This window comes from Cebus imitator, unplaced genomic scaffold (assembly GCF_001604975.1).
Source record: "Cebus imitator isolate Cc_AM_T3 unplaced genomic scaffold, Cebus_imitator-1.0 Scaffold170, whole genome shotgun sequence".
In the NCBI taxonomy this organism is placed as follows: domain Eukaryota; kingdom Metazoa; phylum Chordata; class Mammalia; order Primates; family Cebidae; genus Cebus; species Cebus imitator.
The window spans coordinates 3,698,153-3,720,145 of NW_016107485.1; the positions used below are offsets into that span (position 1 = coordinate 3,698,153).

General features: G+C 38.9%; 1 protein-coding gene across 1 annotated transcript in view; it reads left to right on the forward strand.

Moving 5' to 3' along the window:
- The window catches only part of ENTHD1 (ENTH domain containing 1), a 119,897-nt gene that overhangs the window by 75,675 nt on the left and 22,229 nt on the right, over positions 1-21,993 (forward strand). The gene's annotated exons all lie outside the window — the stretch shown is intronic.

The window sequence follows — 21,993 nt, forward strand, 5'->3', positions numbered from 1 at the left end:
AAAAAAAAAGTAAAAAGTAAAAAAGACATATAAATGGCCAAAAGGTATATGAAAAAAAAAATAGTCAATATCACTGTCATCAGAGAAATGCAAATCAAAACTACAATGAGAAATCATCTCACCTCAGTTTAAATAGCTTTTATCGAAAAGGCAGGGAATAATTAATGCTGGCAAGGATGAAGAGAATGGGGAATCCTCACCACGTTGGTGGCAATGTAAATTAGTGCAGCCATTATGAAAAATAATATGGAGATTTCTCAGCAAACTAAAAATAGGCCTACTATATGATCCAGCAAACCCTCTTCTGGGTATTTATCCAAAAGCAAGAAAGTCATTATATCAAAATGATACCTGTACCCCCATGTTTATTGAAGCGTTATTCACAATAGCAAAGCTTTGGAATCAACCTAATTGTCCATCACAGATGACTAGACAAAGAAAATGTAATACATATACACAATGGAATACCTGGCCATTCAAAAAAGAATGATGTAACTACCCAATGGGTTCTTCTTGCCTGCTGCCCAGATAGAGAAATTGCAGTAGAGAAAGACTCTAGTGCACCTCCTGGGCTCAGGCAGTCCTCTCACCTCAGCCTCCCAAAGTGCTGAGATTACGGGCGTGAGCCACTGCACCTAGCAGGTAATGGTGCTTTTTTGGCCAACTCATTAGCAGGTAAAGGAGATATACCATCAGCATAGATTTGCAATTTTGTGATCATAAGACTTAAGATAATTAAAAACAAGGCTGGGCACATTGGCTTATGCCTGTAATCCCAGCACTTTGGGAGTCTGAGGCAGGCAGATCATGAGGTCAGGAGATCGAGACCATCCTGGCAAACATGGCGAAACCCCATCTGTGCTAAAATACAAAAAATTAGCTGGGCGTGGTGTTGCATGCCTGTAGTCCCAGCTACTCAGGAGGCTGAGGCAGGGTAATCACTTGAACCTGGGAGGTGGAGGTTGCAGTGAGCCGAGATCGCACCACTGCACTCCAGCCTGGTGACAGAGCAAGACTCTGTAGGAAATAATATTATAACATGTAATTTGTGGTATTAGAAAAAGAACTAAAATGCTAGGTAACAACATGTAACTGAGGAGGGAAGAGTAAATTAGTTACAGGATTCTAAAGTCTCAGAAGGTGGGACAGGAGTGTAAATTAGTCCAATCATTGTGGAAGACAGTGTGGCAATTCCTCAAAACACTGAAAACAGAACTACCATTCGGCCCAGCAATCCCACTACTGGATATATACCCAAAGATATATAAATCATTCTGCCATAAAGACACATGCACACGTATGTTCATTGCAGCACTCTTCACAAAAGACAAGACACATAATCAACCTAAATCCCCATCAACAGTTGACTGGATAAAGAAAATGTGGTACATATATACCATGGAGTACTGTGCAGCCAAAAAAGGAATGAGATCATGTCCTTTGCAGGAACATGGATGGAACTGGAGACCATTATTCTTCGCAAACTAATGAAGGAACAGAAAACCAAATACCACATACTCTCACTTATAAGTGGGAGGTAAATAATGAGAACACATGGACAGAAAGGAAGAACAGACACTGGGGCCTACCTGAGGGAGGAAGGTGGGAGAAGGGAGAAGTTCAGAAAAAAAAAAAAAAAAAAACTGAGTGTAGTACTTGTGTGATGAAAAAGTCTATACACCAAACCCGAGTCATGAGCTTATCGATATAACAAACCTTATCTATGTAACAAATGAAAGTTAAAATATTTTAAAATTACATATAATAAGATCATGGCAAAACCCCATCTCTAATAAAAATACAAAAAAAGTCATCCAGGCATGGTGGCATGCACCTATAGTCCCAGCTACTCAGGAGGCTGAGGCATGAGAATTGCTTGAACCCAGGAGGCAGAGGTTGCAGTGAGCCAAGATCATGCCACTGCACCTCCAGCATGGGTGACAGAGCAAGACTGTCTCAAAAAAAAAAAAAAAACTATAATTTTAAAGATATAAAGTCTAATATCTTTAGACTGTATATATATTTAGACTATATCAAATTATATATTAAAATTATAATTAACTATATAATTTTATAAATTATATTTATAAAATTATAATTTTATATAGTCTAAATGTAGTCTAAAGATATTAGACTTTATATCTTTAAAATTATAAAATATATAACTGTAGCCTCTACCAGGCTATCTATCTGTATTAGGATATTAAAATGGGTTTCTTTCTCTTTTTTGCTTTGGGTACTGCTAAGAAAATATATATCGGATATCAAATCCACATGTGGAGATTTTTTTTCCTAATGTGGAGATTTTTCTTTTGCTTTTTTTCCCATGTGGAGATTTTTAAAGGAAATGGATGAAAACCTGCCCCGTAATTCTTGAGCCCTGCCCTCACTGCACACACACATACCCACCCACCCACATCCAGTTTGAAAATATAAAGGGACAGTGTGGTGGCAGAGGGAGAGTCTAGTGAGGAGGTAGATAATGAGATTTCTTAGGAAGGAGCTATTACCATGCTGCGAGTCTTCACCCAACTCCCTTGTGGGGAAGCAGTGGGAAAACTGCTACTCGCTACTTCCAACCCCAGTGAGAGAGACTTTGAAATAGGTTTCCCTGGTATTGGAGACATCAAGAACCAGTGCCCGACTCATGCCTGGAAGTGCCGTCAGGGTCTGATTCTAGCCTGGGAAAGAGAAGATCTGACCAATAGCTCTTTGATGGTGAAGCCACAGAGGCCTGGAGAGTTGAGACTGGCCGGTGCCCCAAGTTGGTCAAAGCAAGGGCTGTGCAGATGTGGGTTATGTAGGAGAGATCTGCCATGGTTGTCTAAGGATCTTGTCCAGGAGAGCTGCCTGGAGAGCAGAAAGACCTCAGCAGAAAGACATGAGAGGTCTGAGAGGAAGGTGTCAAAAACAGCCACCTGGAATAGAGGTGCATCCAGCCAAACCTGGGAGTCATCCCTGACTCAGTTCTTTCTCCCCTATCAGCTCCACCTTCAAAAGATGTCCAGAATCAGATACCTCCATTGCAGCTGCCTTGGTCCTGTCTGCCATTGTTGCTTCCGTGAGTGATTGCAGCAGCCTAACTTGTGGCCCTGCTTCTCCCTTTGCCCCTGGAGCCCTCTTCACACAAAAGCCAAAGTGATTTTACAAAAAAGAAGACATACCATGTCATTCCTTTGCTTAAGCACCTCCCAGGGGCTTCCCATCTCACACAAGGACATCTTTGATCTGACTCAGCTGTGTTTCTGACTTCTTCTCCCACCTCTTCTCCTCCTGCACCTTCAGCCACAGCCATCTCCGACCCGTTGGTGTTTCTGGAACGTGTCCAGCCCCTTCCTGCCTGTGGGTCTCTGCAGTGGCTCTTCCCTCCAAATAAAACACTCGGCCCTCCACTAGTCCACATGATTTTCTCTCTCACCTCCTTTCGGTTACTGTTCAAATCTCACCTAAACAGTGAGGCCTCTGATCACCCTATATAAAACAGTCACACTGCCCCGCCCCTTCCCCGCCAGCCTGCTCATTCCATAGCTCTCCCTATGCCCATTGACTGCCTTGTTTTCCTCCATAGAACTTGTCACCTGCTAACTTCTTTTATATAAATACTTGTTCAGTTGTTCACATTTGTTCTTCCTCCACTGTAATGTCAGCTTTAAGAGGGAATAGACTTTGTCTTTTTGTTCACTGTTGTATTTTTAGTACCTAGTGTAATGGTTCTAGAATGAGTACCCAGAATAATTTAGTACCTGGATTAATACGACAAACCGCCTAATATCTTTTGAATGAATGAATGTAAGAAATGAAGGGTAAAGAGAGAAGAGAGGAATTAGTCAGTGCTAAATGCCACAGAGATGTCTTGAGGTATAAGGACTGAAAGTTTTCCATTGGAGCTATCAGTTAAAACATCAGTGATGGCCTAACAGAGGGCAGCTTCAGTTCAAAGGTAGGAATGGAAGCAGACTATGGTGTTTTGAGGAGTTAAGGAAGAAAAACACAATTCAACTGAGAAATTGTTTTTCAGTGTATTTGGTGAAGTGAGCAAGAGAAAGATAAAACACAACAACGAAAAGGGCCTATGTATTTAAAGTGGAAGAGATAAAAATAGAACTACCATGTGATCCAGCAATTCCACTTCTGTGTATCTATCTAAAGGCACTGAAATCGGTGTATTGAAGAAATACGTGCACTACTGTGCTCGTGTAATACTATTCACAGTAGTGAAGATGTGAAACCATCTAAGTGTCCATCAGTGGATGAATAAAGAAAATGTGATGTATACACACACAAGCATACGTTGGATCTATTGGTTCCGTTCCATACCACCACAATAAAGCAAACATTGCAATAAAGTGAGTCACACGAGTTTTTGGTTTCCCAGTGCATGTAGAAGTTATGTTTACACTATACTGCAGTCTACTAAGTGTGCAGTAGCATTATATGCAAAACATAATGTACATTCCTTAATTTAAAAACACTTTGTTGCTAAAAAAGGCTGACAGTCATCTGAGCCTTCAGTGAGCTGTAATCTCTTTGCTGGTGGAGGGTCTTTCCTCCATGTTCATGCTGCTGCTCAATCAGGGTGGTGGTTGCTGAAGGTTGGGGGTGGGGCTATGGCAATTTAAAAAAAATGAGACGATGAAGTTTGCCACGTCAGTTGACTCTTCCTTTCACAAAATATTTCTCTGTAGCATGCAATGCTGTTTGCTAGCATTTCACACCCAGTGGAACTTCTTTCAAAATTGGGGTCAATCCTCTCAAACTCTGACAGTGCTTTATCAACTAAATTTATGTAATATTTTGAGTCCCTTGATGACATTGCAACAATGTTCACAGCGTCTTCACTAATAGATTCCATCTCAAAAACCACTTTCTTTTCTCATCCGTAAGAAGCAACTCCTCATTCATTCAAATTAGATCATGAGATTGCCACAGTCCAGTCACATCTTCAGGCTCCACTCCTAATTCTAGTTCTGCTGCTATTTCCACCATATCTGCAATTTCTTCCTCTGTGAAGTCTTGAACCCCTTAAAGTCATCCAGGAGGGTTGGAATCCATTTCTTGCAAATTCCTGTTAATGTTAACAATTTGATCTCCCATGAATCACAAATGTTCTTAATGACATCTAGAATGGTGAATTCTTTTCAGAAGGTTTTTAATGTATTTTGCCCAGATTCATCAGAGGAACCACTCTCTATGGCAGCTATAGCCTTACAAAATGTATTTCTTAAATAATAAGACTTGAAAGTCAAAATGACTTTTTGATCCATGGGCTGAAGAATAAACACTGTGTTAGCAGGCATGAAAACAACACTCATCTCGTACATCTCCATCAGAGCTCTTGGGTGACCAGGTGCATTGTCAATGAGCAGTAGTATTCTGAAAGGAATCTGAAGGGCCTTAGGATTTTTGGAATGGGAAAGGAACAGTTGGCTTCCACTAAAAGTCACCAGTTGTATCTTTTTCCAACAAAAGGCTGTGTCATCTACATGGAAAATCTGTTTAGTGTAGCCACCATCATCAGTTATCTAATCTTCTGGATACTTTGCTACAGTTTCTACATCCACACTTGCTGCTTCACCTTGTATTTTTATGTTAGGGAGATGGTTTCTTTCCTTAAAGCTCACTAACCAACCTCTGCTAGCTTCAGACTTTTCTTCTGCAGCTTCCTCATCTCTCTTAATCTTCATAGAATTGAAGAGAGCTAGGGCCTTGCTCTGGATTAGGCTTTGGCTTACGGGAATGTTGGGGCTGGTTTGATCTACTCAGACCACTCAAACTTTTTCCATGTCAACAATAAGGCTGTTTCACTTTCTTACCATTCTTGTGTTCCCTAGAGTAGCACTTTCAATTTCCTTCAGGAACTCTTCCTTTGCATTCACTTGGCTAAGGGTTCGGTACAAAAGGCCTAGCTTTCAGCCTGTCTCAGCTTTCTATATGCCTTCCTCACTAAGCTTAATTGTTTTTCTCTTTTAATTTAACCCAAGGAATACATGACTCTCCCTTTCACCTGAATACTGAGAGGCCATCGGAGGATTATTAACTGGCTGAATTTCAATACTGTTGTGTCTCAGGGAATAGGGAGGCTGGAGGGGAGGAAGAGCAATGAGGGATGGCTGGTCAGTGGAACCATCAGAATACACACAGCATTTATTGATTAAGTTCAATGTCTTATATGGGAGAGATTCATGGTACCCCAAAATGATTACCATGGAAAAATCTAAGGTCACTGATCACACATCACCACGACAGATATTATAATAGTGGAAAAGTTTGAAATGTAGGAATTACCAAAATATGACACAGAGACATGAAGTGACACACTGTTGGAAAGATGACACAAACAGACTTGCTAGATTCAGGGTTGTCGCAGACCTTCAGTTTGCTTTTTGAGAAACAAACTCAATATCTGTGAAACACAATAAAATGAGATATGCATGTATGTGTGCGCACCCATGTGTATAATGGAATAGTATTCAGTCTTTTACAAAAAGAAATCCTGTCATTTGCGGCAACATATATAAACCTGGAATACATTATGCCAAATGAAATAAGCCAGGCACAGAAAGACAAATACTGCATGATCTAACTTGTGCGTGGAATCTAAAACAGTCAAACTCATAGAAGCAGAGAAGAGCATGGTAGTTGCCAGGGGCTGGGTGCTGAGGGGATTGGAGAGATGGTGATCAAGTTTCACTTCAGATTAATAAGTTCTAGAGATCTATTGTACAGCTGAACTGAAAGATAGGTGCAAAGAAATTATCCAAAAATATAGCACAGAGATCAAAGAGAGAGAAAATATGGAAGTCAGATTAAGAGAAATGCTGATGGAGTGAGGTCTAACATCACATGTAATCAGAGTGCCAGCTCTCCTCCAAGTCAGAATACCTGCCCCATTCCACGTCAGCCACTCTGTACTTGAAAGTAAAAATATATTGTAACACCTGAAAATTGCTAAGAGGGTAGATCTTAAATGTTCACCAAAAATGATAAGCTTATGAGGTGGTAGATATTAATTACGTGGATTTAATCACTTCTCAATCAATGTGTATATGATCAAAACGTCACATTGCACACTGTAAACATGTACCTTAATAAAGATGGGAAAAAATGAAAGAGACTAGGCACCTCTGTGAGCTGCAGGGAGAAAGCTAACGAGAAAAAGTTGAAGACAGAATAGAACGGACTTAAGTGGGTGTTTCTGTGACAGATGGCAGGACAGGCCTGGGTAGAAAGGAGGTTTCTGAACCTCAGGTCTGAAGGGAAGGAATTCTGTGGACGTGGTTCAGTTTATAAGCAGGAGGATGAGAAACTGAAGTGGATCGGTTTAAAAGCCTCTCTTTTCTTGATAAATAGGAAAGAAGGTCATCTACTAAGAGTGAAGAGGGAAAGGTCAAGTTGACAAAAGTAGTTGAGATGAGCAGAGAGGGTTTCGAGCTGTCTTTGAGAGAAATCAAAGAACCAAGGCTGAGCCAAAGGATTTATGGGCACTCCTGAGGCCCCAGATAACTTAAGATACCGCGAAATGATGTGAATTTCCTCCAGCAGTGGTCAGTCACCCAGTCCCAAGTTGCTAGATGCAAAGATTGAAAATTGGGGAGGGAGTTGGAATAAGTTGAATTAGTTGAACCAGGCTTGGATGTGTCACATTTGGGAACTGGGAAGTTAGGAGACTTTCCAAGGAACCCTAAAAAACTGTCACATTTATATGAGAAGGCCAGCATTTGGACCCGCCATGCAGACGGCATGGATGGCTACATTAGCCAAAGACGCAGCAACAGCCAACACAAAGGTGACTATAACCGTGGCCAGATGAAAAAGAGAGCGAGTTGTCTCTCTTGCTCTCCACCCTCTGTTCCAACACCCTAGAGGAGCTGAGCTCAGAGGGTGTGAGGCAAGATCAAAGCAGATCAAAGTCGACTTCCAGGTAAGGGAAGGGAAAGAAAGAAAAGAGAGCAGCCAGCTTGAAAGCACAGAGGTGAGATGGCACCGGATATGTCGGGGAACCTTTCAAGTACGGAGTGGCTGACGTGGAATAGGGCAGGCATTCCGACTTGTGGAGTGTGGCACTCTGATTACATGTGGTGTTAGACCTCACTCCATCAGCATTTCTAATCCGACTTCCATATTTTCTCTTTGAGCTCTGTGCTGTACTCTTGAATCATTTCTTTGTTCCTATCTTTCAGTTCACAATTTCCTCTTCAACTGGGGTTAATCTGCTGTTTCAATCAACCATTTTATTTTTTAATTGATACATAATAAATGTGCATAGTTTCAAGGCACATGTGATAATTTGATACATTTATATAATTTGTAAAAATCAAATCAGGGTACTTGGGATATCCATAACCTCAAATACTTTCCTTTATGCTAGAACCATTTGAATTCTTTTCTTCTAGTTATTTTGAAATATACAATAGATTATTGTAAATTATAGTCAGTCTACTGATCTATATAACATGAGGTCTTATTTATTCTATCAAACCGTACATATTCGTACCCATTAATCAATGTCCCTGCATCCCCCCTCTACCCTTCCCTGCCCTGGCAACTTCCACTCTACTCTCCATCTTCACGAGATCCACTTTTTTAGTTCCCACATATGAGTGAGAACATGAGATATTTGTGTTTCTGTACCTGGCTTATTTGAAGTAAAACAATGACCTACAATTCCATCCATGTTGCTGCAAATGACAAGATTTCATTCTCCTTTATGGCTGAATATTCTATTGTGTATGTGTGTGTGTGTGCTTATATACATATATATGTACACACACACAGCACATTTTCTTTATTGATTCATCATTGGTAGGCTCTTGGGTTGATTCTATATGTTGGCTGTTGTGAATAGTGCTGCAATTAACATGGGCATGCAGATATCATTTTGATGTATTGATTTCCTTTCTTTCGGTTATGTACCCAGTGGTAGAATTGCTGGACCATATGGTAGATTTGTTTTTAATTTGTTGAGGAACCTCCATACTGTTCTCCATAGTGGCTGTACTATTTTACATTCCCACCAACAGTATATGACAGATGCTGTTTCTCTACATTCTCACTAGCATTCATTATTGCCTGTTTTGGATAAAAGCCATTTTACCTGGGGTGAGCTTGTATCTTATTGTAGTTTTGACTTACATTTCTCAAATGTTTAGTGATGTTGAACTTTTTTTCATATACCTGTTGGGCATTTGTACGTCTTCGTTTGAGAAATGTTTATTCAGATCTTTTGCCCATTTTTAATCAGTTTTTTTTTGCTAATGAGTTGTTTGAGCTCATAATATATTCTGGTTATTAATCCCTTGTCAGATGAGTAGTTTGCAAATATTTTGCCTCATTCTGTGGGTTGCCTCTTCATTTCGCTGTTTCCTTTGCTGTGCAGAAGCTTTCTAGCTTGATGTGATCCTATCTGTCTGTATTTGCTTTGCTTGCCTGTGCTTTTGAGGTCTTAACACAAAACATCTTTGCCCAGGCCCATGTCCTAGAGTGTTTCCCCTGTGTTTTCCTCAGTAGTTTCATAATTTCAGAACTTAGACTTAAGTCCTCAATCCATTTCCATTCGATTTTTGTGTGTGGTGAGAGATAGGGATCTAATTTCATTCTTTTCCAATAATTATCCAGTTTTCCCAGCACCGCTTATTGAAGAGAAACTGTCCTCTCCCCATTGTGTGTTCCTGGCACATTTTACAGCCAAAAATGAGCCGGCTGTAAATATGTGGATTTATATCTGGGTTCTCTCTTCTGTTCCATTGGTCTGTGCATCTGGTTTTTTATTCACATTGATTTGGTTACTCTAGTTTTGTAATAAATTTTGAAGTGAGGCAGTGTGATGCCTTCAGCTTTATTCTTTTTTTTCTCAGGACTTCTTTGGCTATTCAGGGTCTCTTGTGATGCCATATAAATTTTAGGATTCTTTTCCTACTTCTGTGAAGAATGTCATTGGTATTTTGATAGGGATTTCATTGAATCCGTACATTGCTTTTGGTACTATTGTCATTGAGCATTGAAAAATCTTTCCAATTTATGTCCTCTTCAATTTCTTTCATCAGTGCTTTATGGTTTTTCTTATATAAATCTTTTACTTTTTAGTTAAATTTATTCCTAGGTATGTTATATTCCTTGTAGCTATTGTAAATGGGGTTGCTTTTATGATTTCTTTTTCAGATTGCTCATTGTTAGCATATAGACGTGCTACTGAATTGCGTATGTTGATTTTGCATCCTCCAGCGTTAGTAAATTTGTTAATCAGCTCTAACAATTTTTTTTGTGGAGTCTTTGGGATAAGAGCATGTCATCTGCAAACAAGGCTAATTTGACTTCTTTCCAATTTGGATGCCCTTTATTTCTTCTGTTACCTAATTGCTCTGGCCAGGACTTCCAATACTACACTGAATAAAAGTGGTGAAAGTAGGCATCCTTATCTTGTTCCAGATCTTAGAGGTAAGGCCTTCAACTCTTCCCTGTTCAGTACAACGTTAGCTGTGGGTTTGTCATATATGGCCTTTATTATGTTGAGTATGTTCCAAGGATGTTAAATGTTGTTGAATACTTTTTCTGCATCTATTGATTGAAATGATAATACGGTTTTTGTTCTTGGTTCTGTTGATGTGGTGCATCATGTTTACTGATTTGTGTATGCTGAATCATCCTTACATTCCTGAGATGAACCTCACTTATCATGGTGAATGATCTTTTTAATGTGTTGCTGAATTGGGTTTACTAGTATTTTCTTAAGAATTTTTGCATCTATATTCATTAGTGATATTTACCTGTAGTTTTCTTTTTTTTTCTTTTTTATTGTACTTTGGGCTCTGGAGTACATGTGCACATCCTGCATCCTGCAGGATTGTTGCATAGGTACATACATGCCATGGTGGTTTGCTGTCTCCATCCCCAGCCCCAGCGTCCCCTACCTTCAGGTATTTCTCCCGGTATTATCCTTTCCCATCCTCCCCACACCCCTGCTGTCCCTCCCCTCCCCTCCATCCCTCCCCACCTAGCCCAGTGAGTGTTGTTCTCTTCCCTGTGCCTAAGTGTTCCCATTGTTCATCACCCACCTATGAGTGAAAACATGCAGTGTTTGGTTTTCTGTTCTTGTGTCAGTTTGCTGAGAATGATGGTTTCTTCACTCATCCTTGTCTCTACAAAGGACACGAACTCGTCATTTTTTATGGCTGCATAGTATTCCATGGTGTATATGTGCCACATTTTCTTTGTCCAGTCTGTCATTGATGGGCATTTGGGTTGGTTCCAGGTCTTTGCTATCATAAACATTTTACAAAGATCTAATAGCAACTCTACTCAAAATCTTCAAAAAAACTGAAGAGGAGAGAATATTTCCAAATTCATTCTATGAGGCCAGCCTCCAGGGTAGCTGGGACTACAGGTGCATGCCACAACACCCAACTAATCTTTTTTGTATTTTTAGTAGAGACAGAGTTTCACTATGTTGGTTAGGCTGCTCTCGAACTCCTGACCTCAAGTGATTCACCTGGCTTGGCCTCCCAAAGTCTTGGAGTTCTAGGCATGAGCTATCATGCCCAGCTCTCACAGTATTATTATTGTTAAGTAAGGACTTACTACTTCTATTTTGTTGCTTGCTTTCTGGTTCTTTTGTGACTTCTTTCTTTCTATCTTCCTTTGTGGTTAAGTGATTTTCTCTGGTAGTATGTATTAATTCATTACTTCTCATTTTAAGTGAATCTATCACAGGTTTTTACCTTGTGGTTACCATAAGGCTTACCAAAAAAAACCCCATCTTATAGATATAGCGAGCTATGTTAAAGAGATGACAACTTATTTTAGATCACAAAAAGAATAATAGAAACAAAGAAAACAAATGAAAAAAAAAAAACTTCTGCACTTTAACTTTATCCCCCCCACACACATTTTGAATTTTGGTTCTCTCAATTTATATATTTTATATTACCCATCTCTTAGCAGGTTGCTATAGCTATTATTGTTTTTGATAGATTTGTCTTTGGGGATATTAGAGTCAGAAGCGGATTTCACAACACAGTTACAGTATTAGAGTATTCTGGCTTGTCCATGTACTTAATTTTGCCAGTGGGTTTTACACCTTTTTTTTCACCAATTTATTTTAAAATTTCAGTTGTTATTTTTCATTTTTAGAAGTTCTATTTGGATCTTTGTCAAATCTGCTTGGTTTTGTTTTTATCATTGCTTATACCTTGCACATCTTTCAGAAATATTTTATTTCTCTAACCACATTAAGTATATGTGTAGTTATTTTATCTTCTGTGTTTAATACTTTTAAGGTTTAAAGACTTCACTGGTCTGATTATTCTGGCTTTTGTATTCTTGGGCACTTTTGTAGTACATAGTTTGTCCTCAAAATATTTGTTACATGAATGAAAATATGTGGAAGACATGGGAATAAGAAGAGTAAGAGAGGGGCCATCACAGTGGCTCACACCTGTAATCCCAGCACTTTCGGAGGCCGAGGCGGACGGATCACCTGAGGTCAGGAGTTCAAGACCAGCCTGACCAACATGGTGAAACCCTGTTTCTAATAAAAATACAAAAAATTAGCCAGGCGTGGTGGTGCACACCTATAATCCCAGCTACTCAGGAGGCTGAGGCCAGAGAATTGCTTGAACCCTGGAGCCGGAGGTTGCAGTGAGTCAACAGCACGCCATTGCACTCCAGCTTGGGCACCAAGAGCAAAACTCCATCTCAAAAAAGAAAAAAAAAAAAAAAAAAAAAAAAAAACAAAAAAAAAAAAAAAAAAAAAAGACTAAGAGAAACACGAGTAGCTAAATTATAATATAGTCTTGCAAGCCATATTATAAAAATATAAGCAAAGAGCTGTAAGAACAAGGACCATACAACTGCCTCTGTCTGGGAGAAGAGAAATGGTATTTGTCATCTTAGGTATTCAGTAAGGTATTTCCAAAGGGGCATGTTCTCTGGTATACTGTAATATTTAAGGTTTTAGTAGGTGTCTTTTTTATTTTGAATAATAGAACATTTATGTTTCACAAGAAATAATATTTTATCTGAATTTATGACCTAAATGATATTTAAAGCTTTGTTTCAGTGTTGCAGACACTAATTTTAACTGTGTGTTGAAGTTTAAAAGTGTATTAGTGGTCTATTTAATAGGGAATATGTCTAAGAGTTATAGTTCTTCATATCACTGTCCTATTTACATAGTATACTAGTTTTCTTGATCTCAAATACCCCGCTTCCAAGCATTGGCAGGTTCAAGAGAATGCATCAGGCTTGCAGTTCGTAAATACAAGAGTAGACACTGGGGAAGGAAAAGCACCTGGTGTGTTCACATTCTCATTCACTTTAAGTCAGGGCCATGGCAGGAGCTCCTTGTAATCTCACTTCTCCAGACTGTTTCATGATACCAGTAACCATGACTAGAGATTACTATGTGCCAGGCACGATTTCAAGCATTTCATAAATTTAATTCATGTCAGAATTAAACCTCTGACCCAATTTAGCTTAAATTTTTACTCTTCTATAATCACCTGTAGGGTTTTATTGTCATTTTAGGGGTTGGCCTGATGGTCACACACTCTTGTGTCCCCATGCACCTGCTCATCTTGTTCAGCCTGGCGTGTTCTATAGAGCAGGGAGAGCATCCAGATGCCAGAGAGCAGGTTCTGTTTAAACTCTCACTAGCTGACAGGAAGCGCTGCAATAGATAAGGATCGCCAGCTTCACAAAGACATTTTCAGCTTTCATTTCTATAACTATAATCTATTAAGGGAAATTGTGGTTTTTATAATTGGTGGAACCTTAACTATGGTATAAAATTTAATAATGAGCACCCTGTACCTGTTTTATAATCCATTCATTATAATCCATTTTAATGGCATGAAAGTCTTTAGCTGACCCACTTAAAGCATTTATTTTTTAAAAAGGTACCTTTATAGAAGCAGCAAGTTACATGAAAAAAACACACCTTTTCGTGTGTCCTGCTCTGTATTCATCCATGAGAAATTAAACCATTATATCACATTTATATTGAGGTAGTAGTAAACATACTTGCCATATTTCATGGCTGTGTTTTAAAAATGTGTTTTCTTATTTTAATCCTTGAGTATAATATAGACTACAATTATATGTAACGGTATATGATGAAATTCTCAGGACGTACAACTGTGTATACACACACAGTCACATCATAGGGATATTATTGCTATTCTAACTTGTTATGATTATTTAAGGTTTTATGCATGTACTGTAAGAAAAAAATATATGAAAATTTTCATGTCAAGCATGTTATTTAAGTTGCACATTTAATATTCATTTCAATTTAATGCCTTGTCTTTTAAAGCAATGAATTTAATAAGCAATTTAAATCCTCCCTCTATATTAATAATTTATAACTGTGGCCTCTTAGTAAAATGACCTTATTGTTACCTTCAGATCCTATTTCCTCTGATTGACTTAATTACTAAAGTAGAATCTCCTTCAGTTACACATATTTTAACTACAGAAAGACATATTTTGGCATCCATCTTTTGTTGAGCTTGCCAGCTCTCTGCTTTGTGGCTGTAATTGGATACTATGTATCAGAACAAGGGCAAGATCATAGCAATAACTTTGTTGGAATATAACTCCACTACTAGATTCACAATAATGAATACAAAATAATACACCAGTGATTGTAATACCTGAAACAAGGCAGTGTGATTATTGCAAAATGAAAAAGAGGTAGCAGTGTGGAATGTTCCTATCTATACACAAAATCTCTTAACTCAGAAGCAAATCTGAAGTTCTCTTTCAACAGATTTGATCATCATCTGCAAACTGGTAAAAATATTCTTAGTTACTTTAACAGCTTAGCTATTCTCTTTTGTCCTTAGGCTCAAAGCATGGAGGTGTTTTGTTGTTTTTCTTACTTCGGTCATTTTCATGATAGTCTAAATTTGCAGCCTGATGTCTTACATAGGGAATGAACTAAAGAATACTCAAAAGATAGCTGTCAGGAATAATCAAGCCAGCTTTTATGAGATTCATGTGTCAGAGTCCTATTTTGCATCAATCAAGTATATTGGCAGGTATAAAAGCACTGTATGATAAAGAATACTGGGTATAGTCTCATAATTCATTACTGGGCTTCCTGTCTAGGAGTCAGCTGGATAGATTCTCAAGAACAAAGCTCTTTGACATTCAGGTTCAAATGGAAAGAAAATGAGAAAGCAGATAAAGCAAGCCAACCACATTAATTCACCGGTATTCCTCTCTGCCTTTCCTTAAACTCTCACTAGCTGAAAGACAGGAAGTCTTTCAGTGAAATTCAGAGAAAGCCTTTCCAGTGGAATTCAGAGAAATTCTCTCCCAGAAAAGGTTGAGAAGCCTTCATGAAACAATTGGTTTAGTGTTTACAGAGTATACACTTACATGTTTGTGTTCAAACATACAAAGACAGTATTCAGCTGGGTGTAGTGGCTCGTGCCAGTAATCCCAGCACTTTTGAAAGCTGAGGTGGATAGATCACTTGAGCCCAGGAGTTCAAGACTACCTGGGCAACATAGCAAGACCTTGTCTCTACAACTAATTAAAAAAAAATTAACCTAGATGTGGTGGCATGTGCCTGGGGTCCTAGCGACTTGAGAGGCTGAGGTGGTAGCCAGGGAGGGCCAGGCTGCTGTAAGCCATGATTGCGCCACTGCACTCCAGCCTGGGTGACAGAATGAGACCCTGCCTCCCCACCCCTTAAAAAAAAAAAAAAAAAAAAAAAAGACAGTATTCATTGCAGTTCTCCATCAAATCTCTGCAAGTTCCTGCGGACTTCGGAAAAGTTTCCACAAATGCTGCATTATATATATTCAAGAAAACATCTACCCCAAAGCTGTCTTCTGGGGAGAAGGCAAGCAGCACAGATACACAAGCCAGCTGGGTGCTGACTCGACTCCGTTCCCTTTCCCGCAGTCCCTTATCTCCAAGAGCAGCACCAGGGACAAATGGAGTGAGCCCGAGGGAAAATCGAGTCGCTTTACGGTTACGAACATGTACACATCAAGCTGTTAGAATTGTTAGTAAAGAAAAACCTGGTGCAGCTGGTTCTCCCATACTTTTTTATTCCTTCTTTTATTGCCCTCGTAAACAACATTGACTTGGGATTCAGGAATCTGGGATTCTAGTTCTAGTTCTGCTCTTTAATCATTGTGTGATCCTGAGCAGTCACTTGATCTCTGGGATCAAAGGGACTAAATAAACGTTCTCCTTTTTCTACAGTTAGGTCTCTTTTAATGACCAAGTCATTCAGCTTATGATTCATTGAACACACAGCTATCAGGTGACTGCAGGTATACTCTGCTAGTTGCCTAAGGGTTGAACAAGTTAAACAGGATCTGTGAGCTGAGGGGTTTGCAGTACCCTACAGGTGACAGTCCTGTAAACATATAAGAAGTTATAAATAATAAATTTGTTTACCCCTGTATTTCCAGGGCTTATAATAGGGTCTAAGACATCCTTGTACTTAATATTTGTCAATATTTTGTTTTTACAGGGTGTCTCTTGTATACAGTATATAATTAGATCTTTTTTTCCAGTCTGAAAATTTGTGCCTGTTAATTGCATTTACTGTGATTACTGAAATGACTGACTTTACATCTATTATTTTTTCTATTACTTTCTCCTTGTTTCATCTGTGTTTTGTTCCTCTGTTCCTACCTACCTTCCGTCTTTTGAGCTAATTCAATAATTTTTCAAATTCCACTTTATCTATTAGCCTTGGTAGTTATACCTAGGGATTAAATTATACACCATTAAGTATTCACAGTCTATTTAGAGTTAATATTGTATCACCACTGCATGTAATATATAAGAATATTGCAACCATGTTTACCATCTCATCATTTATGCTATAGTCCAGGGATCCCCAACCCCTGGGCCTTGGCCTGGTTCCAGTCTGTGTCCTGTTAGGAACTGGGCCTCACAGTAGGAGATGAGAAGCAGGTGAGCTAGAATGACCACCTGAGTTTCACCTCCTGTCAGATCAGCAGCGGCACTAGATTCTCATAGGAGCACCCTATTATGAACTGCGCATGCGAGGGATCTAGGTTGCACGCTCTTTATGAGAACCTAATGATGCATGATCTGAGGTAAAACAGTTTCCTCCCAAAACCATCCCCCCACACCCTGTTCTGTGGAAAAATTGTCTTCCAGAAAGCCAGTCCCTGGTGCCAAAAACTTGGGGACTGCTGCGATAGTCATATAAACGATATTTACATTTGTTACCACACACCACACATATTGTTACATTTTTCTAAACAGTTACATATATTTTATTTATAAAAAATTAACAGTCTTTATATTTCCTAATTTTTTGGCTGTTATCTACAAGAGAGTTGGTCCACTTGAAACTCCTCTGCCATTATTACAAAAATACGATACAGTAGAGAGAATGTAATATAAAAACGTTAAGTATTAAAAACCAAAAAGGCAAAAAAAGAGTACAGGTTAAGCACACCTAATCTGAAAATCCAAAATGCTCCAAAATTTTTTTAGCACTACATGATGTTCAAATGTCATGCTCAAAGAAACACTAAGTGGAGCATTTCAGATCTGGAATTTCAGATTAGGGATGGTCAGCTAGTAGTATAATTTAAATATTCCAAAGTCTGAAAAAGTCCAAAATCCAAAACACTTCTGGTCCCAAGCATTTCAGATAAGGGATACTCAGCCTGTACCAAGATATCATGAAGGTAGAAACTGCAGGGACAAGTCACCAGCCCTAATGCTGGAGGAGGTATTAAAATTTAGAAGCTTGGTGAAGGGGCTCTCTGGGGTAGTGACCCAGGCCTCTTAGGAGGGGTGCTGGCTGGCTGGTGCTAATGTTATTAACAGAGCATGATAGGGCTGCTTCTACAAGTATTGAAAACCGCAAACTGGAAAGAATACATTCTTTCCATCTTCTCCACTGATGGAGTGGGGAAGCATTGCCAGGGTATTGTCGTCAGGAGCAGAGGACAAACAGGAAAGAGCAACTCCTCTCTTCCTGCTCTAACCTTCCAATCTCCCTCTAGCACCTCTTGTGGGCAGAACCTAACAAAAAGCTAACTGGCAAAGTATAAACATGGTATGTGATGTCCCAGCTCCAGTATCACAAAGCGAGAGTATAGGAGGGTGTGAGTGTGAGGCTGACCCAGTAGCTCGGCGGCTGCCACCGCCCATCCATTGCCTACTCAGCATCATACACATTCTACACATACTTGAATTTCCAAGCAACAAAAACAGCCCTCTTTTTCTACCTAACAAGATACAACTATCTTAGAAAGAAGATGTTCTCCCTAAAAGAAAGCGACAAAGTTCTCAGACCTCCACGATACCCAGTCCCCAAATCCTAAAACTTTCTGGAGTTACTTTGTGAGAATTGGTTTCCATCATGTTGGCTTTCCCCTCTACAGGCATTTAGGTTTTGCTGCTTCTACTCCTCCACAGACATTTCCTTTCCAAAAAATTTGCTTACATTTTTTATATTTTGTTGTCCTCTCTTCTATTTCTCCTTCTGGTTGATGCCTTTTTATTCCACTTCTGTCATTTTGGTGGGTTTTGAGGAAGGAGGGAATAGTGATTACATTTTGTAGCTGGTACTGTTGATCCCCCACCCCGTATTCTCTTGGCCTTCCTCTGAATACTACTGCAGCCTTGGTGACCAGTTCCCATATACACTGAGAGTACCTGTATCTCTCTTTTCCACCCAGGAGCTTTCTCTGGGGCCCTTAGACGTGTTCATCCTAAGTGCAGGGCAGCCTGGAAGTTGCAGGGATTTAATGCCCAGGGTCGACCCTCAACAGGTGAGGATAAGTCATTGAAAAAATATTCCACCTTCTCATCCCTAGTAGGACAATTCTGAAGCACCCAGCAGGACTGGCCCGCATTTTCCCACAACTGTAACTTGCTCATTAATAGACTCTCCATTGACTTTTGATTCTTCTTTAACTCTCCCAGTCCCTCATTTGTACTTCTTCAATTCACTGGCCAAATTACTTGCATCCAAATATGCTTTTTGGGGTATTCAAACTAAAATGTGTTCAAATTGCTGTTGAGCAAATATATTCATGTTCGTTCATTTATTGGGAAGTTACAATTTTCTAGACACTGTGAAACTGAACTGGTAACTTATTATTTTTACGTGTTTCTCATACATATACCGTGTGTATATGTGTACATATACACAAGTATGTGTGTGTATATCTATCTATGTATACGTAATGCATACTTGATCTCAAGTTCATTGACATTAGAGCTGTGACTTCCACTTATGCATGTCTCCTGAGTCCAACACAGTCCGGTGCAAACAGGAGGTATTAACGATTATTTCAACAATGATTGACCATTCCTATTTTTAGGCTTCAAATACAGTATACAATGTTACACACAAAATCAACATATAAAGTTGATGTTAAATAATTTATAAATTAAGATATAGCTTAACAAGCATTTGTACACCTCCTATATGCACAAGCATGATGCAGGTTATAAAGGCAAAATGCAGGAACTTAATATTAATACATGATAGGCACTAAATAGCATATACTTGTGAAAAATGAGTTTATAGAAATATTACCTCAGAAAAGGGAAGGATTAAGATAGAGTGGTAGGCATGATTGGAAATAGCTTCCAGAAGTAGTAATTATTTGAGGAATAGTAGGGTTTAATAGGATTTAAATAGGTGGAGAAGAGGAGGGTATTCCAGTGTCGGAGTGCAGGGTGGGAAATCAGTGGTGATGGTCAAGAGCCCCGCGTTAACATGGAGAATGAAGCTAAAGGGACCTGAATGCATGTGGCATATGGAGTGAGAGAATGGCCTGATGGAGGGTTTGTTTCCTGTTGAGTCGCAATAGAAAGAAAGCAATGGAGGGCCTTTGAACCCCAAGGAATTTGGACTTTGTTGCTGACAGAGGAGGGAGTTTTTGAAGGATTTTCCAATATAAAATATAAAGTAGTGATTGAATTGGAGAGAATTAATTTGGCACCTTGCATAGACAGCAGGCGTGGACAAAGGCTAATGGAAGAAAATTCTGGTACAACTTGCTTTCTAGAATCTTCAGGACTGTCGCTTTCTGTGTAAGTAAACATTTTTCTCTTTGAAATAATGTACTATGCATTTAAAATCATTATTTTTCCTTTGGTTTCTTCTTCTAGGTCAGAGTATTTGATTCATTTAAAAAGTTAGCAAGTTTAGCAAAAGTCCAAGCAACCAAAAGATTGCAGCCTGTTCTTCCTGGCTATTCAGAAAGGCGGTAGATAGAAATGGAATGACTTCTGTCTGGTTTGCTTCATTGAATTTTAAGGATTTATTTGTTTAATTTTAAACTTTTGTACTAAACCTTAAAATGGCAGCCATATAGGCAATTTTTTGCATCCCAATTTTGAGATTTAGATTAAGTGTCGTGAATATTTTCATCAGAAAGTTCTGGTCATTCTGAAATGTCCTAGTTTAGTATTGCTACATGTTAAGATGATCTTGTTACATATAGAGCAAGACATTTTTGTCCTGTTTTTCTTACATGTAAAATGAAAGTCAGTGGAAAAATATTTAACTAAAATTCACTTTTAAGGAATGCTTTGATGTAAACGTGGTGATATATACAGTTACTTTGAAAAACCATGAATCTAGTAATCTAGTATTCTACTAGAAACATATTCATTTGGGTTTTGTTTTTGTTTTTTTATAGAAATGGGGTTTCACAGTGTTGCCCAGCCTGGTCTCAAACTCCTGGGCTCAAGTGATTTTCCCACCTCAGCGTCCCAACAGCTGGGACTACAGGCACTGCGCCTGGCTTATATTAGTATGTTTAACAGACTTTCAATCATGTAAATACAATTCGGTTATATGCAAATTAGGGATATTTTATGAGAGGTTCTTTTCATCTACCTATTTCCTTTAATCATTATTAAGCAGTTAAACTATATTCAGTTAAGAAAAATGAAGGCATTCCTTTTTCTTTTATCTTTGTGCTTCAGTTTCCCTTGCACCCAATGAGCGTTCATGGAATCTGTCCTCTGGGAATGGCACTGTGAGGTGCTGGGACACGAAGATGACTCCTTGTAAGGTCTCCTCAAGGAGACTTTAGTCAGGTAGGGGTCAGGACTTGTAATAAATGAGATTTGAAGTGTTATAATTACTCACAGAGCTTCAAACAGGACATGTGAAGATAGACAATGGGATAAGGTGAGGAAAGAAGGTCAGGGCAAGCCTTAAAGAGAAAGTGATACTTGAATTGAGTTTTAAAAGATGAGAGATGAGTTTTAAAAGATGAGAGGATGCAGGAAAAATGGAATTTCTGGTGGAGCTAGCAATATAAGTTTCTTGAACTGTCTAATTCTGTGTTATATACCAGCAGCTTTTTTGCTAAAGCTAACCTCCAACTGCGGATGAAAATGAAAAGGAAGGTTTTTAGAGACAAAGAAAAGTTTCTTTTCTTTAATAACTCAAAGCCTAAAGTGATGAGGATGGCATATAAATGCGCATTCTGAAGTATTTTATGACATGCATTGTGATGTGTAATCACTCGATAGTGAATCACCCAGTTTCTGTGTCCTCTTCTCTTTCGGGAGCTTCAAAAGATACCCTCTTCCTTTGGCCCTCTTCTACCTCATTATGCTTCTCATTTCGTGAACACAACCTCATAAAGATGACAGTCTTTCTTTTCATATCCTGGTTCAGATGGAGCTGTTACAGGGCAGAAACTTGGACCAGGTCTACAATGCATAGATTCAGCAGACATTCCTAGATCAGGCCCACCTTAATTCTGTTTTTTAAAATTCCATCAGTGTCTTCTGTTTGTAATAAATACGGTCTGTTATATTCGAGGGACTCTTCTAGGTACTTGAGAGATATTAACCACTAGAATGGACAAAGATCTCCAACCCAGTGGAATTTACAGGGCAGCTCTGGAAGATTGTTTTCTTTCTTCCACACAGACAAAGCATTTGTTAAAATTAAGCTGCTACCTAAAGCACTGAGTTTCTTTAATGTACCTTGTATATAGGAACTGAGTGGAA